The 21,126-nt window shown below is 37.5% G+C and overlaps 1 pseudogene across 1 annotated transcript; it reads left to right on the top strand.

The window, feature by feature from the left end:
- Positions 1-235: 235 nt before the first annotated feature.
- Positions 236-20,752, top strand: LOC102555852 (E3 ubiquitin-protein ligase RING2-like; annotated as a pseudogene). Its single transcript, XR_015646848.1, has 3 exons — positions 236-1,043; positions 20,157-20,222; positions 20,629-20,752. The product of XR_015646848.1 is annotated as an E3 ubiquitin-protein ligase RING2-like (transcript).
- Positions 20,753-21,126: the final 374 nt, after the last annotated feature.

The raw sequence follows: 21,126 nt of genomic DNA, 5'->3' as shown, positions 1-21,126 counted from the left end.
CCCTTTATACATGAGGGACACCGTGTTGTTACTGGGAATTGAACTCAAGATCTCTTAAGAGCAGTTAACTACTGAGCCATCTCCCAAGCCAACAATTCTGCTTTTTTGAGATGAATTTTGTCAGACTACATAACTGATTATTCATTTTATTCAGCTAACATTTTTTTATATTTTTACTCTTTATAGGTTTTTGCATGCATAAAATATACCTGAGTAAAGTGATGTTCATTGGTGATTGGAGATACCAGAGAAAAACAATGCAAAATCCCTAGTCCAGCCCAATCTGAGACCAGAGGAGCCTCAGGCTCTTTCAGAAGCCATCATGTCACAGAGCAATCATACAAAGGAAACACAACCAGAAAGAGCAACATCAAAACACAGTTCACAGGAATTACTAGGAACACCTCAGAAGAGAACTACAAATGACTTGGAAATTGTGGCTTTACAGAGTGATGAGAATAATAACTTCAAGTGTCCAATTTGCTTAGATACACTAAGGAACACCAGGATTACAAAGTCCTGTTTCCACCGATTTTGTAAGGACTGCATCATCACAGCTCTTAGGTTAGGAAACAAGGAATGCCCTGTCTGCAGGAGAAAACTAATTTCAAAAAGGTCATTAGATCCAGACCCTCAATTGGATGAACTAATCAGCAAAATGTTTCCAGTTTGTAAGGAAAAGAATTCTTCTAGAAAGAAACAATTAGGCAAAAGGAAATATAAAACCCAACCAGCTTGTAGTCTTATTATCAAAAGAGGACAGGAGATAATGACCACAAACAGTGTCCAACACAGAGAAGAGCAGCCAATTAGAACTACTAGTGGATTGGAAAGTAATAATGACAGTTTACCCTCCTGCAGTAATACATCCACACATAGCAGTGACCAAGCAGGTCCCAGTAACAAAAGAGCCAAAACATCTGAGTTTGAACATGATAGCAAGCATGCAATAGTGACCTATGATTCTGTGACTGATGGCACTAGTGAACTTGAGACCAGAGGAGAAGATGACCCTGCATATACAGAATTACCAAAGACCTCAGGTAATTCCACTGTTAATCAAGTTTCCTCCTGTCTGGCTTTGGGGTTAGCTTACAAAAGATAACAAAGAAATAGGAATCAGCTTGATAAATCTTTATACAGCCATTGATAGCAGTGTGCCATTTATACAACAGTAGGCAGAAACAATTCCACTGTTTAAATGGCTCTATTTCTTTGGAAGGAGATAGGGAGATACACTGTAGAATGTGTAGCCTCATCGGCCTTTCTTTATTCTGCACCTACCGAGGAGCATAAATATGCTTCTAGAATCCAATTCCATGGCTACATGCTTTGTACCATGTATCAAATCAGAAAATCTGACATAATTCTCGGTATGGCCAATGTTATCATAGGATTTGTAAAGATTTATTTACATTGAGTAATTTCACACATTTAAATTATGGGTGGAAATATATCCCCTGTATTATTGTAATAAAGTTCATTTTGTCATTGAAAATACTTACCTATTAATATTGACATGTTGCAGATTCATGGTTTAAACACTGAGCTAAGTTAGAATCTTAAAGATTTTCTTAATTTTTTTTACGTTTCAAATACTTTTTTTCCTTTTATTGAAAATAGAATCATTTATCATACAATATATCCTAATTACAGCACCCCCAACTGCTTCCAGGTGCTCCCTTCATCCCACCACATTTGCGCCAATTACTTTTTTGTATTTCATTTAAAAAGAGTGGGTTTCTAAAAAACAACAAGACATAAAAAATAAATTATAAGATAAAATAAAATCAGGCACACACACACACACACACACACACACACACACACACACACACACTCCATAACATTGAAGTTGGACAAGGAAAACCAACAAAAAGAAAAGAGCCCCAATGGAAGACACAAAAATCAGACAGCTACTTGTTCACACTCCCATAAAAATTCTAAACTGTAAGCTATAATATATACATAGAGGACTTTGTGCAGAATTGAGTAGGCCATCTGCTAGCTACTTCATTCTCTGTGAGCTCATATCAGCTTTGTTCAGTAGATTTAAAGGGCATGGTTCTCTTGGCATCCTCTGTTCATCTGGCTCGTGAATTCTTTCCACCTCCTATTCCACAGACACCCTGAGATTTAAGGGAAGGGATTTGATGGAGACAAAACTTTTAGAACCTTTGTTCTAAGGGTTCTCATCCACTCCGCAGTGTCTGTGGGTCTCTGTATTTGTTCCCATCTGCTGCAGGAAGAAGCTTCTCTGACGATGGCAGGGCAAGACACTCATCTCTACATATAGCAGAATATAATGAAGAGGAATTTTTCACAAATTAAAAAGATAACACTTAGTATTTGATTTTAGTCTACGTCTCTGGGCTATCTGCTTTCTGTTTCTTGGTAGCCTAAGCAGTGTTAAATATAGGTTATGTCTTGTGATGTGGGACTCATGTAAAATCAGTTAATGATTGATACTTCCCACAAGTTTTGTGACACCATTTCCCTAGTGTATTATGCACACAAGATAGCACTATAGGTCACAGGGTATTGCACTACAGATTTGCCCAAATTACACTGTTCCTTGACTTGCACATGGTTTTTAGTTTTATTGTCCCATATATTAATTAATTATCTTAGTGCCTGTGCTATTAGTGCCATCTCTGTTAAACAGTAACTCTTTTTTCTGTACCAATGAATTCACAGCTATTATCAATTTTCTCTTTTATCAGATTCAATGTGTGTGGTATTGATCCCTGTAGACTTTAATTTTGAGGAGGGTTATAAATATGGATCTATCTATATTCTTCTATATCCAGAAATTCAGTCTGAGCAGCATCACTTGTTCAACATACTTTCTTTTTACAATGTGTATTTCTGACTTCTAATTAAAGGATCAGGTACGCATGTGCATGTGTATTAATCTGTGTATCATCAATTCCATTCCATTGGGCAATCTGTCTGTTTTATTCTGATGTCAAATTGTTTTGATTATTACAGCTTTGTAATACAACTTGAAATAGGTGACAGTCATAAAATCAGAATTATTTTTTTTTTTTTTCCATTTTTTTTTTATTAACTTGAGTATTTCTTATATACATTTCGAGTGTTATTCCCTTTCCCGGTTTCCGGGCAAACATCCCCCTCCCCCCTCCCCTTCCTTATGGGTGTTCCCCTCCCAACCCTCCCTCCATTGCCGCCCTCCCCCCATAGACTAGTTCACTGTGGGTTCAGTCTTAGCAGGACCCAGGGCTTCCCCTTCCACTGGTGCTCTTACTAGGATATTCATTGCTACCTATGGGGTCAGAGTCCAGGGTCAGTCCATGTATAGTCTTTAGGTAGTGGCTTAGTCCCTGGAAGCTCTGGTTGCTTGGCATTGTTGTACTTTTGGGGTCTCGAGCCCCTTCAAGCTCTTCCAGTTCTTTCTCTGATTCCTTCAATAGGGGACCTATTCTCAGTTCAGTGGTTTGCTGCTGGCATTCGCCTCTGTATTTGCTGTATTCTGGCTGTGTCTCTCAGGAGCGATCTACATCCGGCTCCTGTCGGTCTGCACTTCTTTGCTTCATCCATCTTGTCTAATTGGGTGGCTGTATATGTATGGGCCACATGTGGGGCAGGCTCTGAATGGGTGTTCCTTCAGTCTCTGTTTTAATCTTTGCCTCTCCCTTCCCTGCCAAGGGTATTCTTTTTCCTCATTTAAAGAAGGAGTGAAGCATTCACATTTTGATCATCCGTCTTGAGTTTCGTTTGTTCTAGGGATCTAGGGTAATTCAAGCATTTGGGCTAATAGCCACTTATCAATGAGTGCATACCATGTATGTCTTTCTGTGATTGGGTTAGCTCACTCAGGATGATATTTTCCAGTTCCAACCATTTGCCTACGAATTTCATAAACTCGTTGTTTTTGATAGCTGAGTAATATTCCATTGTGTAGATGTACCACATTTTCTGTATCCATTCCTCTGTTGAAGGGCATCTGGGTTCTTTCCAGCTTCTGGCTATTATAAATAAGGCTGCGATGAACATAGTGGAGCACGTGTCTCTTTTATATGTTGAGGCATCTTTTGGGTATATGCCCAAGAGAGGTATAGCTGGATCCTCAGGCAGTTCAATGTCCAATTTTCTGAGGAACCTCCAGACTGATTTCCAGAATGGTTTTACCAGTCTGCAATCCCACCAACAATGGAGGAGTGTTCCTCTTTCTCCACATCCTCGCCAGCATCTGCTGTCACCTGAGTTTTTGATCTTAGCCAATCGCACTGGTGTGAGGTGAAATCTCAGGGTTGTTTTGATTTGCATTTCCCTTATGACTAAAGATGTTGAACATTTCTTTAGGTGTTTCTCAGCCATTCGGCATTCCTCAGCTGTGAATTCTTTGTTTAGGTCTGAACCCCATTTTTTAATAGGGTTATTTGTTTCCCTGCGGTCTAACTTCTTGAGTTCTTTGTATATTTTGGAAATAAGGCCTCTATCTGTTGTAGGATTGGTAAAGATCTTTTCCCAATCTGTTGGTTGCCGTTTTGTCCTAACCACAGTGTCCTTTGCCTTACAGAAGCTTTGCAGTTTTATGAGATCCCATTTGTCGATTCTTGATCTTAGAGCATAAGCCATTGGTGTTTTGTTCAGGAAATTTTTTCCAGTGCCCATGTGTTCCAGATGCTTCCCTAGTTTTTCTTCTATTAGTTTGAGTGTGTCTGGTTTGATGTGGAGGTCCTTGATCCACTTGGACTTAAGCTTTGTACAGGGTGATAAGGATGGATCGATCTGCATTCTTCTACATGTTGCCCTCCAGTTGAACCAGCACCATTTGCTGAAAATACTATCTTTTTTCCATTGAATGGTTTTGGCTCCTTTGTCAAAAATCAAGTGACCATAGGTGTGTGGGTTCATTTCTGGGTCTTCAATTCTATTCCATTGGTCTATCTGTCTGTCTCTGTACCAATACCATGCAGTTTTTATCACTATTGCTCTGTAATACTGCTTGAGTTCAGGGATAGTGATTCCCCCTGAAGTCCTTTTATTGTTGAGGATAGCTTTAGCTATCCTAGGTTTTTTGTTATTCCAGATGAATTTGCAAATTGTTCTGTCTAACTCTTTGAAGAATTGGATTGGTATTTTGATGGGGATTGCATTGAATCTGTAGATTGCTTTTGGTAAAATGGCCATTTTTACCATATTAATCCTGCCAATCCATGAGCATGGGAGATCTTTCCATCTTCTGAGGTCTTCTTCAATTTCTTTCCTCAGTGTCTTGAAGTTCTTATTGTACAGATCTTTTACTTGCTTGGTTAAAGTCACACCGAGGTACTTTATATTATTTGGGTCTATTATGAAGGGTGTCGTTTCCCTAATTTCTTTCTCGGCTTGTTTCTCTTTTGTATAGAGGAAGGCAACTGATTTATTTGAGTTAATTTTATACCCAGCCACTTTGCTGAAGTTGTTTATCAGCTTTAGTAGTTCTCTGGTGGAACTTTTGGGATCACTTAAATATACTATCATGTCATCTGCAAATAGTGATATTTTGACCTCTTCTTTTCCGATCTGTATCCCTTTGATCTCCTTTTGTTGTCTGATTGCTCTGGCTAGAACTTCAAGAACTATATTGAATAAGTAGGGAGAGAGTGGGCAGCCTTGTCTAGTCCCTGATTTTAGTGGGATTGCTTCAAGTTTCTCTCCATTTAGTTTAATGTTAGCAACTGGTTTGCTGTATATGGCTTTTACTATGTTTAGGTATGGGCCTTGAATTCCTATTCTTTCCAGGACTTTTATCATGAAGGGGTGTTGAATTTTGTCAAATGCTTTCTCAGCATCTAATGAAATGATCATGTGGTTCTGTTCTTTCAGTTTGTTTATATAATGGATCACGTTGATGGTTTTCCGTATATTAAACCATCCCTGCATGCCTGGGATGAAGCCTACTTGATCATGGTGGATGATTGTTTTGATGTGCTCTTGAATTCGGTTTGCCAGAATTTTATTGAGTATTTTTGCGTCGATATTCATAAGGGAAATTGGTCTGAAGTTCTCTTTCTTTGTTGTGTCTTTGTGTGGTTTAGGTATAAGAGTAATTGTGGCTTCATAGAAGGAATTCGGTAGGGCTCCATCTGTTTCAATTTTGTGGAATAGTTTGGATAATATTGGTATGAGGTCTTCTATGAAGGTTTGATAGAATTCTGCACTAAACCCGTCTGGACCTGGGCTCTTTTTGGTTGGGAGACCTTTAATGACTGCTTCTATTTCCTTAGGAGTTATGGGGTTGTTTAACTGGTTTATCTGTTCCTGATTTAACTTCGATACCTGGTATCTGTCTAGGAAATTGTCCATTTCCTGAAGATTTTCAAATTTTGTTGAATATAGGTTTTTATAGTAAGATCTGATGATTTTTTGAATTTCCTCCGAATCTGTAGTTATGTCTCCCTTTTCATTTCTGATTTTGTTAATTTGGACACACTCTCTGTGTCCTCTCGTTAGTCTGGCTAAGGGTTTATCTATCTTGTTGATTTTCTCAAAGAACCAACTTTTGGTTCTGTTGATTCTTTCTATGGTCCTTTTTGTTTCTACTTGGTTGATTTCAGCTCTGAGTTTGATTATTTCCTGCCTTCTACTCCTCCTGGGTGTATTTGCTTCTTTTTGTTCTAGAGCTTTTAGGTGTGCTGTCAAGCTGCTGACATATGCTCTTTCCTGTTTCTTTCTGCAGGCACTCAGCGCTATGAGTTTTCCTCTTAGCACAGCTTTCATTGTGTCCCATAAGTTTGAGTATGTTGTATCTTCATTTTCATTAAATTCTAAAAAGTTTTTAATTTCTTTCTTTATTTCTTCCTTGACCAGGTTATCATTGAGTAGAGCATTGTTCAATTTCCACGTATATGTGGGCATTCTTCCCTTATTGTTACTGAAGACCAGTTTTAGGCCGTGGTGGTCCGATAGCACGCATGGGATTATTTCTATCTTTCTGTACCTGTTGAGGCCCGTTTTTTGACCAATTATATGGTCAATTTTTGAGAAAGTACCATGAGGAGCTGAGAAGAAGGTATATCCTTTTGCTTTAGGATAGAATGTTCTATAAATATCCGTTAAGTCCATTTGGCTCATGACTTCTCTTAGTCTGTCTACATCACTGTTTAATTTCTGTTTCCATGATCTGTCCATTGATGAGAGTGGGGTGTTGAAATCTCCCACTATTATTGTGTGAGGTGCAATGTGTGTTTTGAGCTTTAGTAAGGTTTCTTTTACATATGTAGGTGCCCTTGTATTTGGGGCATAGATATTTAGGATTGAGAGTTCATCTTGGTTGATTTTTCCTTTGATGAATATGAAGTGTCCTTCCTTATCTTTTTTGATGACTTTTAGTTGGAAATTGATTTTATTTGATATTAGAATGGCTACTCCAGCTTGCTTCTTCTGACCATTTGCTTGGAAAGTTGTTTTCCAGCCTTTCACTCTGAGGTAGTGTCTGTCTTTGTCTCTGAGGTGTGTTTCCTGTAGGCAGCAGAATGCAGGGTCCTCGTTGCGTATCCAGTTTGTTAATCTATGTCTTTTTATTGGGGAGTTGAGGCCATTGATATTGAGAGATATTAAGGAATAGTGATTATTGCTTCCCGTTATATTCATATTTGATGTGAGGTTATGTTTGTGTGCTTTCATTCTCTTTGTTTTGTTGCCAAGACGATTAGTTTCTTGCTTCTTCTAGGGTATAGCTTGCCTCCTTATGTTGGGCTTTACCATTTATTATCCTTTGTAGTGCTGGATTTGTAGAAAGATATTGTGTAAATTTGGTTTTGTCATGGAATATCTTGGTTTCTCCATCAATGTTAATTGAGAGTTTTGCTGGATACAGTAATCTGGGCTGGCATTTGTGTTCTCTTAGGGTCTGTATAACATCAGTCCAGGATCTTCTGGCCTTCATAGTTTCTGGCGAGAAGTCTGGTGTGATTCTGATAGGTCTCCCTTTATATGTTACTTGACCTTTTTCCCTTACTGCTTTTAATATTCTTTCTTTATTTTGTGCGTTTGGTGTTTTGACAATTATGTGACGGGAGGTGTTTCTTTTCTGGTCCAATCTATTTGGAGTTCTGTAGGCTTCCTGTATGTCTATGGGTATCTCTTTTTTTAGGTTAGGGAAGTTTTCTTCTATGATTTTGTTGAAGATATTTACTGGTCCTTTGAGCTGGGAGTCTTCACTCTCTTCTATACCTATTATCCTTAGGTTTGATCTTCTCATTGAGTCCTGGATTTCCTGTATGTTTTGGACCAGTAGCTTTTTCCGCTTTACATTATCTTTGACAGTTGAGTCAATGATTTCTATGGAATCTTCTGCTCCTGAGATTCTCTCTTCCATCTCTTGTATTCTGTTGGTGAAGCTTGTATCTACAGCTCCTTGTCTCTTCTTTTGGTTTTCTATATCCAGGGTTGTTTCCATGTGTTCTTTCTTGATTGCTTCTATTTCCATTTTTAATTCCTTCAACTCTTTGATTGTGTTTTCCTGGAATTCTTTCAGGGATTTTTGCGATTCCTCTCTGTAGGCTTTTACTTGTTTATTAATGTTTTCCTGTGCTTCCCTAAGTGTGTTCAGGTCTTTCCTGAAGTCCTCCAGCATCATGATCAAATATGATTTTGAAACTAGATCTTGCTTTTCTGGTGTGTTTGGATATTCCATGTTTGTTTTGGTGGGAGGATTGGGCTCCGATGATGGCATGTAGTCTTGGTTTCTGTTGCTTGGGTTCCTGCGCTTGCCTCTCGCCATCAGATTATCTCTAGTGTTACTTTGTTCTGCTATTTCTGACAGTGGCTAGACTGTCCTATAAGCCTGTGTGTCAGGAGTGCTGTAGACCTGTTTTCCTCTCTTTCAGTCAGTTATGGGGACAGAGTGTTCTGCTTTCGGGCGTGTAGTTTTTCCTCTCTACAGGTCTTCAGCTGTTCCTGTGGGCCTGTGTCTTGAGTTCACCAGGCAGCTTTCTTGCAGCAGAAAATTTGGCCTTACCTGTGGTCCCGAGGCTCAGGTTTGCTCGTGGGGTGCTGTCCAGGGGCTCTCTGCAGCGGCAGCAACCAGGAAGACCTGTGCCGCCGTTTCCGGGAGCTTCAGTGCACCAGGGTTCCAGATGGTCTTTGGCTTTTTCCTCTGGTGTCCGAGATGTGTGTGTAGAGAGCAGTCTCTTCTGGTTTCCCAGGCTTGTCTGCCTCTCTGAAGGTTCAGCTCTCCCTCCCACGGGATTTGGGTGCAGAGAACTGTTTATCCGATCTGTTTCCTTCTGGTTCTGGTGGTGTCTTAGGCACAGGGGTCCTGCCGCTCCTGGGCCCTCCCCCACGGGAGCCCAGAGGCCTTATACAGTTTCCTCTTGGGCCAGGGATGTGGGCAGGGGTGAGCAGTGTTGGTGGTCTCTTCCGCTCTGCAGCCTCAGGAGTGCCCACCTGACCAGGCGGTTGGGTCTCTCTCTCACCGGGTCTGGGAGCAGAGAGCTGCTGCGGGCCGGGATCCGCGGGTGTGGGACTTCCGGTAAACACAGAATGTGCCCGGTTCTAGAGAAATTCTGCTTCCGTGTGTCCCAAGCTCACCAGGCAGCTTTCTTGCAGCAGAAAATTTGGTCTTACCTGTGGTCTCGAGGCTCAAGTTCGCTCGTGGGGTGCTGCCCAGGGGCTCTCTGCAGCGGCAGCAACCAGGAAGCCAGAATTATTTTATTATTCAGTTTGTTTTAGATATTCAGATATTTTCTGTGTCCATTTGAAATTTGTCCTTTCAAGTTCTGTGAGGAATAATCTTGTTTGTTTGATGGGGATTGCATTGAGTCTGTAGATTGTATTGCCAGGGTTACCAGTATTACTAAGTTAATTGTACCATCCAATGAGCATTGGAGATTTTTCATTCTTCTGATATCTTCTTCAATAACTTTCTTTAAAGACTTAAAGTTTTTATTCTACAAGACTGGGACTTAACTTTGTTAGATTTACTGCAAGATGTTTCAGATTATTAGAGGCTACAGTGAAAGATGTTTTCCTGATTTATTTCTCAGTTTATCATTTGTATATAGAAGGAATACTGATTTTGGGGGAATTAATTTAGCATCTGCTATTTTTGCTGAAAGTGTTTTTCAGCTGTAGGAATTCCCAGGTGGAATGTTTAGAGTCACTATCATATCATCTTCATATATATTTTAATTTTTCTTTCCAATTTGTGTTGTCTTGATCTCCTTCAGATGTCTTATTACTCTAGCTTAGACTTCATGTACTCCACTTAATAAATATGAAGGGATTGGTCATTCTTGTCTTGCTTATGATTTTAGTGGAATCTCTTTAAGTTTCTCTCCATTTAAATTTATGTTGGGTATAGACTTGCTATAATTTGACTTTATAATGTATGGGTAAGTATCTTTTATCCCTAATATCTCCAGAACTTTCATTGTAAAACAGTATTGGATTTTGCAAAAGGTCTTTTCTGCATCTAATAAGATGATCATGTGGATTTTGTCTTTCAGTTTGTTTATATGATAGATTACAGTAACAGATTTTTTGTATATTGTACCATCCTTGAATCTCCTGGATAAAGTCTACTTAATCATGGCCTATGGTCATTTTGATATGTTCTTGGATTAGGATTGCAAGTATTTTATTATTTTTGCATCTATGTCCATAAAGTTAATTGATCTACAATTCTCTTTTTTTTTGTTGGATGTTTATGTGGTTTTGGAATCAGGGTTACTATGGTCTTATAAAATGAATTGCATGATGCTTCTTCTGTTTCTATTTTGTAGAATAAACTCAGGAACATCAGCTTTAATTCTTCTTTAGTGTCTTGAAGAAATATGCAATAAAACCATCTGACCTTGGGCATTTTCTGGCTGAGAGACTTTTAATTACTACTTCTATTTCACTATGGACTATAGTTATTTTTAAATTGCTTGTAAGGTCTTTATTCAACTTTTGTAAGTGGTAACTAGAAAAATTATTCATTTCTCCTTGATTATCCTAATTTTTGATGTCATTTTTTAAAATTGTGTCCTAAATATACTTTGGATTTCATCAGTTCCTCTTGTTATACCCCTCTTTTCATTTCTGGTTTTGTTAGTTTGGATTTTTTTCTCATGATTTTAGTTAATTCATATAAGGTTTTGTTAGTCTTACTGACTTTCTCATAGAACCACTCTTAGTTTCCCCGATTCTTTATATTTTCTCTTTGCTTCTATTTTATTGATTTCAGCTCTGAGTTTGATTATTTCTTTGTGTCTACTCTTATTGGGTCTGACTTTTTCTTACTGTGATACAGCTTTTAGTTGTGCTATTATTTCCCAATATAAGATCATGAGATTGCTTCAGTCTCTCTCTCTCTCTCTCTCTCTCTCTCTCTCTCTCTCTCTCTCTCTCTCTCTCTCATACACACACTCACATGAATGAACTTAGTGCTATGAAGTTTTCTCTTAGCACGGATTTTATTGTGTTCGTAAGTTTGTGTCATTATTCATTTTCATTCAACTTTATTGTCTTTAATTTCTATCTTTATTGCTGTCAAAACTCAATTTTTTATTCAGTAAAGAGTTGCTCAGATTTCATGAGATTGTAAGCTTTCTGACATTGTAATATTCTGCTTTTATCTGTGGTGGTCTATCTAATATGATTCAGAATGTGGTTTCAATTTTCCTGTATCTGGTAAGATTATATTGGTGTTTAAATATTATCAATTTTGGAGAAAGTTTCATTAGGTGCACTAAAGAAGGTATATTCTTTTATGTCTGAGTGAAATGTTCTGTACATATTGTGAAAATCATTTTGTTTATGTCTGTTACCTCTAGCATTTCTCTGATTAGTTTTATCTCAATGGCTTGTTGATTGGTGAGAGTGGTTTATTTAAGTGTCCCCACTGTCATTATGTAATTTAAGTTGTTCTACAGCTTCATTTACAATCTTGGGTGTATTTTTGCTTGCACATAGAAGTTAATAGTTGTAAAGTCATTCTGTTGGATTGTTTCTTTGATGAGCATGATGATATGATGATGATAAGAATAGTCCATACAATGATGATAAGAATAGTCCTTCTTCAGTGCAGCTCATGGAACTTTCTCCAAATTCATAATATTTAGACAGCAATAAAATGATACCAGATCAGGAAAGAGTATATTATTTCCTATGTCTTATGATAATTTTTGGCTTTACATATATCTTGTTATATGTTAAAATATCTATTCCATCTTGCTTCTTAATTCCATTTGCTTGGGATATCTGTTTTCCAACCCTGAGGTAATAATTATCCTTGATATTAAGATGTATTTCTTGGATCCAAGAGAATTATTGATCCTGGTTTTGCATCCATTGTTAGTCCCCATTTTATTGGGAAATGGAGTCTGTTGATTTTGAGTGATATTGATAACCGATGATCATTGATTTCTGTTTGTTGGTCATGGTAATGGTGTTGTTGGTGGTGTTTCCACATGCTTCTATTTGTTTGATTATGACCATCTTAGATTGTTTGTTCCCTGTCTTTTCATGGTTTTAGAACTCTTTTGGTTTGAGATTTCCTTCTGAGGATAAATTTATACATAAATATTAATTAAATGTTTGCTTTTTCATGGAATATCTTATTTTCTCCAACTATGTTGATTGAACTTTTGCTTGGTGCAATAGTCTGGCATCTGTGGTCTTTCAGATTCTGCAGCATATCTGTCCACATTCTTCTATCTTTTACAGTCTCCATTGAGAAGTCAGGTGTAATTCTAACATAACTGCATTTGTTTATTACTTTTTTATCCTTGCAGCGTTTTAATATTCTTTCATTGTTTTGTAGGTTTAGTGTTTGATAATTATGTAGCAAAGGGAATTTCCTTTCAGGTCAGATCTATTTGATGTTCTGTATGTTTCTTGTGCTTTTCTAGAGCTCTCCTTCTTTAGGTTATAAAAATTTCCAATATGATTTTGTTGACAATATTTCCTGGGTCTGCCTTTATTACAATTACTCTTAGATTTGGTCTTTTCATGGTGTCCCTCATTATCTGGATAATTTGTATATAAAGATTTAACATTTTCTTTGATGTTTTCTACATAGAATTATATGTATTGTGTTTTTAAATTTTTATATAAAGAGTAAATACATTGGTTCCTTATGAATTTATAAAGCATCATTACTATCTTTTACTCCCTTCATCCTTCCTTTATATTTATTTTCTTCCTCCATTCTTAATTAGAATGCTCCTTTTCTCATTCCACTGATCAGATCAGTGCTCCCTGTTATTTCCGCTCTATATTGCTCTCTAAACCCCATAACTTGTCAATGGTACACATGAATTTACTTATTTCTGTAGTTACTCTGTGATATATACTCAAATCTGAAGCTAGAAATATCCATTGAGGAAAACATGTCATGTTTTCTTTCTGGGTCAGGCTTACCATGATCTTTTACAGATTCATTGATTTATTAAAAAAAACTGATTTCATTTTTTCTTTACAACTAAATAGTATTCCTTAGTATATATTTATCATGTTATTATAAATTCATTGGTTGAAGGACATTTAGGATTTTGCAATTTTCTAGCTTTGATAAATAGAGCAGTCAAACATGATTGAATGTCTCTGAAATTAGTACTTTGGGCATAAGCCAAGAAGTAGTGTACCTGAGACATAGGATAGATTTAGTTTTAGCTTTTTAGTAATCCTCTACACTGATATCTGTTGTTGTTGAGCTAGTTTGTCATTCCACTAAGGGTGAATGAGTGTTCCCTGTGGTCAACACTCCTTCCATTATTTGTATTCACCTCTTTTATTGGTCTTTGCCATTCTGACTAGGGTAAAAGGGATTCTTAAATCAATTTTGATTTGCAATTTGACACTGTGTTAAAGAAAATTAAGTCTTCTATTTCAACTAGGATGTCGGGGATAAATTTATCCATTGGAATGGTAGGACTAGTCTAAGACCCCCTCTCAGTATTGGTAGATGATCTGGTTTGAACCTCTCTATTGGGCCTGTGTATACTGCCACAATCTGTGAGTTCCTATGTGCATCAGACCATTTGTGTTGAGGGGCACAATTTCCTCGGAGTCAACCATAACCTTTGGCTCTTCTCTTTTGTTAAATTTCTGTAACATTTTGTTTTTTAGTTGTATTAGTTTTTTTAGAGGTTAATTGGTGCTTCTTTCTTTTTTATTTCTTTTTTATTGATTTTTTTTAAAATTTATATTTCAAATGTCATCCCCTTTCCTTGTTTCCCCTCTGGAAGCTCCCATCTCATCCCCCTTCCCCTGTTTCTATGAAGGTGCTCCACCAACAACCCTCACACTCCCCCCACCTCCCTGCCCTGGCATTTTCCTACACTGAAGCATCTAGCCTTCACAGAACCAAGAGGCTCCCCTCTCACTGAAGCCTGACAAGGCCATCCTCTGCTACATATGAGGTTGGAGCCATGGGTCACTCCATATGTACTCTGTGGTTGGTAGTTTATTCCCTGGGAGCTCTGGGGTGTCTGGTTGGTTGATATGGGGGTTCTTCCTATGGGGTTGCCATTATCCTTCAGTCCTTCCCCTAACTCCTCCATTGGGGTCCCTGTGCTCAGAATGATGGTTGGCTGTAAGCATCCTCATCTGTATCAGTAGGACTCTGGTAGTGCCTTTCAGGAAACACCCATATCTGGCTTCAGTCAGGAAGCACTTCTTGGCAATAGTGACTGGGTTTGGTGTCTGTATGTGGGATGGGTCCCCATGTGTGGCAGTCCCTTCATGGCCTTTCCTTCAGTCTCTGCTCCACACTTTGTCCATGTTTTTCCTCCTGTGCATATTTGTTTCCTCACTAAGAAGGATTGAAGCACTGACACTTTGGTCTTCCAACTTCTTGAATTTTATATGGTCTGGCTCTTACAACCTTTCTACCTCGCTTCTGCAAAGCTCCATGGGCCCTGAGGGGAAGCTTGGATGAAGACATTTCATTTATTTGTCTGTTTAGTTGTGAGTCTTTCTTGAGTTCTTTATGTTTTCTAGATATTATTTTCCTCACAAATTTATAGCCAACAAAGATCAAGTTCTGTTGAATTCCTTTTCATCTAAATAATTCTTCCTTTAGCTGTTCAGAATCCTTTTAATTTTTATGATATTCAATTTTTAATTGTTGACCTCAATTCTTGTTCAAATGCAATTCAGAAAGTCCTTTTCTATACCCATATAATAAAGGGTACGTGTATGTTTTGTTTTACTTGTTACAGTATTTCAGTTTTCATATTTTGGTCTTTGACATATTTTGAGTTAGTTTTTGTGAAAGATGTAGATGTAAGTCAAATTTAATTCCTATACATATGTACATTTTTTCAGCATTATTTTTTGAATATATTCTCTTTATTCTAAAATATGATTTGGCACCATTAACAATTACTAAATTGCTGATTTGCATATACTTATGATTGGGTCTTAAGCAATGCCCACTATGAAGATTTCCATTAATTGGAATCCCTTGAAGCTGTCCCAGAAAGGAGTTATAATGTTGTATCTGTCGACTTCTGTATGTGCTAACGTGTAGAACATCAGAAACCTGGCTCTAATATTCTCTTCTGCAGTCAACTATCATATTAAATACCCCATGAGTCTATATGTGCATCATTGGCAGAAGATATCATTGCAACAGAATTAAAAATCATAGACATTTATGTAAATTCTTCCTATCACTTGGGCCTTATGGCTTTTCTTAGATCCAATTGCATATTTATTACTTTCATTTGATAATAGATTCTATTGTCCTTGTCATATTTTATGACTTCGTAGGTGTGATAACCTCGAGCTCATGATAGGCAGCTCAGAATAACTGGTAACTTCAGAGTTTTTTTTTTTTTTTTTGCCAAACCTTCAGTTTTCACTAAGGCTCAATATTAGTCTAAGAGTTGTTTCTTACAAGGAAAATACTTGTGCAGGCCAACAGGAACCGGATGTAGATCTCTCCTGGGAGACACAACCAGAATACAGCAAATACATAGGCTAATGCCAGCAGCAAACCACTGAACTGAGAACTGGAACCCCGTTGAAGGAATCTTAGAAAGGAATCTTAGAAAGAGCTTGAAAGGGCTTGAGACCCCATTTGTACAACAATGCCAAGCAACCAGAGCTTCCAGGGACTAAGCCACTACCTAAAGACTATACATGGACTGACCCTGGACTCTGACCTCATAGGTAGCAATGAGTAGCCTAGTAAGAGCACCAGTGGAAGGGGAAGCCCTTGGTCCTGCCAAGACTGAACCCCCAGTGACATGATTGTTGGGCGGAGGGCGGTAATGGGGGGAGGATGCAGAGGGGAACACCCATATGGAAGGAGAGGGGGAGGGGTTAGGGGGATGTTGGCCTGGAACCTGGGAAAGGGAATAACATTCGAAATGTAAATAAGAAATACTCAAGTTAATAAAGATGGAAAAAAGATTTTAAAAAATGGAAAATAATTGTGCAGAAGTGATTGTAGAACCTTACTACAAAATCTAAAAGTTATATTCTGTATATTCTATAATTAATACTGTCAGGTCTGCTGTATTACATGGTCCAAGTAGGAAAGCATCCTGCACAGCAGCCTAGACATGTAGAAGAACCTTCTGCTGTTATAAGTCTCTCTCAAAGATAGACACTTACCAAGTCACTTGGAATTTATGTAACATCTCCATGTAATGAATACACTGTCTACAGTAACCAAGTAGGTCATCTAAACATTATGCTTCTTTCTTGGTGGTTGAAGGGGTCAAGTTGAACAACTTATCTTTCACCTTTAAAAAAATATATCTCATGTTGTGCACTACTAGACTCTCAAGAATTTCTCTGTGGTATAAAGTCCTTGAATTTTTGTTGGATTTATTTCTCATCTTCTATGCAATATGTGTTACCAACAAGTACAAAGTGGTTACTATCACCTGCTTAATTGATCCAATCATAATAATGCTGTCTGTCAGTATATTAAATCAATATATTTTAAGGAAGAGACAGACAACCAAGAAACTTTCAAACAAAGTTATGACACAGGGCTGGATAATTAATATATTCTTAACATAAATGTAAAGGTAGCTTCTGACCTTGGCAAATGAAAGCAAATTGCATCTGGTGGTCATAATGGATAGGTAGAGAAAATAGCATTTCCTGCATCAATAGATGCATACATACCCATGTACCTAGAGATGCAAATGAAGTTATTACTTGACTGAGTTTTTGATAGACAACTGTCAACTTCCATGAACAATCTGCCTTCCACAATAGTCAGATAGTAGAGCTAAAGGCACATGTATCATGAACCACCGCCTCTGCCTTTTTACACTAATTTCTAAAATTACTCAGGACTGTGAGTCTGTTTTTCACTCATTATTTTCTTTAGCAGTGTCATCTCTAAAGGTTTCCATTTAGCCTTTCCAACCATACTAGAATAACTTCACTCTACAAGTCTGGGAACCAATGTGAGAATTCTGCAAACTTCCAAGTTATATACTACAACCATAGGTTCTTGGACTGGGGAAATAACAAGATGATAAATTAATAGCCTACTGGACCTATTGGAAATCTGATATCAGCCAAAACTCTGTTAGTCCTCTTTCCTCCTCCACAAGCCACTATTTTAACTGGAGGGTCAGAAGGCTTCTGGAGGTCTTCCAGAATTAGCATCAATTCAGAACCCGTATCCACAATATTTCTTGGGACCTTCCCAAACAAAGAACCAGTGTTAATTCAGAACCACTATCCAATAGACCCCAGAAAGTCTGATTACTTCCTTTTTCCTGGTATATAATTACCATGAGAAAAGTCTGTAGGTCCCTCTGGGCAAAGGGATAGAGAAATTCTGGAATTTTAGCAAGATCCTTTTTCAGGAGAACTTGGACACCCCTTCATACAGAAGGTTCTGTGTCTGCAAACTGGTTCAAGTCTGGAAACTGATTCATGGCTGAGATTGCCTTTTGTCATAACCCAGTTAAATTTTTCATTTATTTTGATATTTCTTTCATTTATATAGAGCAAATAAAAATGGAGTAGTTGTTTTTATAAGTCTATTTCATACCTAGAAACACTTCTTTTTGTTAGCCATTACCAGTGTCTATATGAGTCATGAAACTATAAAATTCACTTTGCTTGAACTGAAAATTAATGGATCAGCTCACTATGGACAATGTTTTCTTTCTGCTCCCCGCTATGATAATTATAATCATCTTGAGTTTCTTGATTTTGTGCTGGCATCTGGACTCTGCTAATTTAAGGCCCATGTAAACCCATTGTATTTAAGTCATATAAATAAACAGAAATATCTTAAACCCTAAATTCTGGCACAACAAAACTGGTGAGTACAAAGATCTTTAAGTACAATAATGCCCCTCTCACCATTTTGCATCTCAATATATGATTGTTGAAGGGCATGTCTTCTGAGCCTACACACTGGGAAAGATTAAGTTTTAACATACTCACTCTACCATTAAAATTTCCCTGAGCCTTAAAATTCTTTCATCATCACTAAACCAAGGTATATTGGTAACGACCAACTCCGTTTCAATAGACTATCTTTTGACAGATATGTCATTCTACAATTCAAACGTTTACTCTGTGTACTTCAATATAAAAACTAATATCTCCACACATTCAGCCTATATGAATAAACTCAGCCTGATTCACCATTATCCCATACTCTTTTTTTTGTTTTGTTTTGTTTTTTATCACATACTCTTTTTTTTTTAATTTTTTTTAAATTAACTTGAGTATTTCTTATTTACATTTCGAGTGTTATTCCCTTTCCCGGTTTACGGGCCAACATCCCCCTATCCCCTCCCACTCCCCTTCTTTATGAGTGTTCCCCTCCCCATCCTCCCACCATTGCTGCCCTCCCCCCAACAATCACGTTCACTGGGGTTTCAGTCTTAGCAGGACCAAGGTCTTCCCCTTCCACTGGTGATCTTACTAGGATATTCATTGCTACCTATGAGGTCAGAGTCCAGGGTCAGTCCATGTATAGTCTTTAGGTAGTGGCTTAGTCCCTGGAAGTTCTGGTTGCTTGGCATTGTTGTTCATATGGGGTCTTGAGCCCCTTCAAGCTCTTCCAGTTCTTTCTCTGATTCCTTTAACGGGGGTCCTGTTCTCAGTTCAGTGGTTAGCTGCTGGCATTCGCCTCTGTATTTACTGTATTCTGGCTGTGTCTCTCAGGAGAGATCTACATCGGGATCCTGTCGCCCTGCACTTCTTTGCTTCATCCTTCTTGTCTAATTGGGTGGCTGTATATGTATGGGCCACATGTGGGGCAGGCTCTGAATGTATCCCATACTCTTGAAATCTGTTCTCACACACATCCCTCAGGATTTTCGCTTGAGTAAATTAGTAAACCTATTGAGCTCTTTAGTAGTATAGGGGTCCTCCTTGTGGACTACACTTTCTAGCTCTCATCTAGGAGCATGCTTAGCATTAATTTTGGTTAAATATCTAGAGTCAACTCTTTGTGGTCCCTGAAGAACATCTATAATGTCTTGCCTGGCATCTCCTTCAGAGAAAACCACTGTTAGTTTAATTTCCTCAGTCAAAGGCAGAAAAGGCAATATTTCAATGAGTGGGGGCAGAGTATATCTTGTGTTTAGGATGGGGAAAATATTTCCGTAGTGAGATTACCCCTTTGCAATCTGAGGTTTCAAGTTCTCAGCTTTAATAGCAGTTTGGTTGATGATTTTTTATTGTAATACTGAAAGGATACTATCTGTTTATGTTTCTATTTTGTATTTAAAGTATGGTCATAGGAATAGAAAGTCTAAATCATTCTGTAATTTGAGGAAACCAAATCATTTCCCCTAGTAGCAGTACCATTTCCAATTGCTACTAGCATTGCTTGTCGTTTATATTTTTTACAAACTCAGACACGCTAGATAATGTTCATTGTAGCAACAGTGCTTAAACTTTATAATCATTGTTGTAACATATAAAAATGTCACGACATTTTGACTTTTCTATTATTCATGGATATGAAACATAGAAATTTAGCACATGTTTAAACCAATTTCATGCCTTATGTTTAATTATTTCTAATTCTTACATATTTTCATTTAAATAAAGTATTTGCCTTTTTGCTTTACTTTATTCAAATTCATATCTATGACACATGGGAGTCATTTTTATATCAGAGAATAGCCCCACTGTTGAACATGTTCTCTGTGATACTTCTCTGTGCCTTGCTTATTACAAGGCTGCAGTATCTCTCACTGTCTTTTCTTTTTCAGGTGGAAATGCAAAACAAGACATTTGAAAGCCAGTTTAGAACTTGTGTGATTATTTGCCATCCTAAGGTGAGATGTTTGCAATATTTTCTAAAATTTATAAAATCGCTTTACTGATGACTTTTCCAACTTTCGTTGGACTATAATGAGATATATATTTTCTCCCATTTTTATTCCAATACACAGCAGAATAGCCCTTCACTTTATGTCTTTAGGAATATTTTATGCCTTTATTCATGGTAATTGTGGTTATTTACTTTTCAGTAGGCTCTCTACTATCTATACATTATTCAGTCTGTAATCGTACTTGAAAAGTCATGTGTTTAGCCACTGTTTCCTCAGCTAGATGTTGTTTGGTGGGGCTGTGAATCCGTAAAGATGCAGGAATAACTTGATAATCCTAAGGCTTTAGAGATCCACAATGAAGGTTATATGTCTGCCTAACTTATGTTCTACATTTTTTCTTCATATTTAGCAACATGTAACCAGCATCTGCTTCCTGTACCACCATCCTGGATAACTTGGTAACCATGTTTTCCTCGTGATGGTTGACTACATAGTGAGAACTCTGAAAGGAAATAAATGCATTCAACCTCAAAGTGTTTCTCTACATTTGTTCAGAAGATTGAGATGAAAGAATTTTACAATGTGCAGTAATGTGTTTTCTCTTAAAGTTAATTATTTTAAAAATACTTTTCTCATGATATTCATGGCACAATAATACCTGAATATGTTCTTCTTGCTTGGTTTAGTTTTGGATTTAACTATATATTAATAACCTCTTTGGTCTTGTTAGTCTAGTCTAGGGTTATTCTGGAAATGAAAATATTGAACCATCCTATTCCCTTTCTCCAATAAGAGGTAAGAAATTCCTTTGCAATTCTGAATCCATAGATAATCATCATGTAAGTTTTGTAAAAAGTCAGCCTAGTCTTTGATTTATGTGCTGAGATCATAGTTTGATCTGTGTTTT

This window comes from Rattus norvegicus, chromosome X, assembly GCF_021556685.1.
Source record: "Rattus norvegicus strain SHRSP/BbbUtx chromosome X, alternate assembly SHRSP_T2T, whole genome shotgun sequence".
NCBI classification, from domain to species: Eukaryota; Metazoa; Chordata; class Mammalia; order Rodentia; family Muridae; genus Rattus; species Rattus norvegicus.
This window is presented reverse-complemented; position numbering and strand designations above follow the sequence as displayed.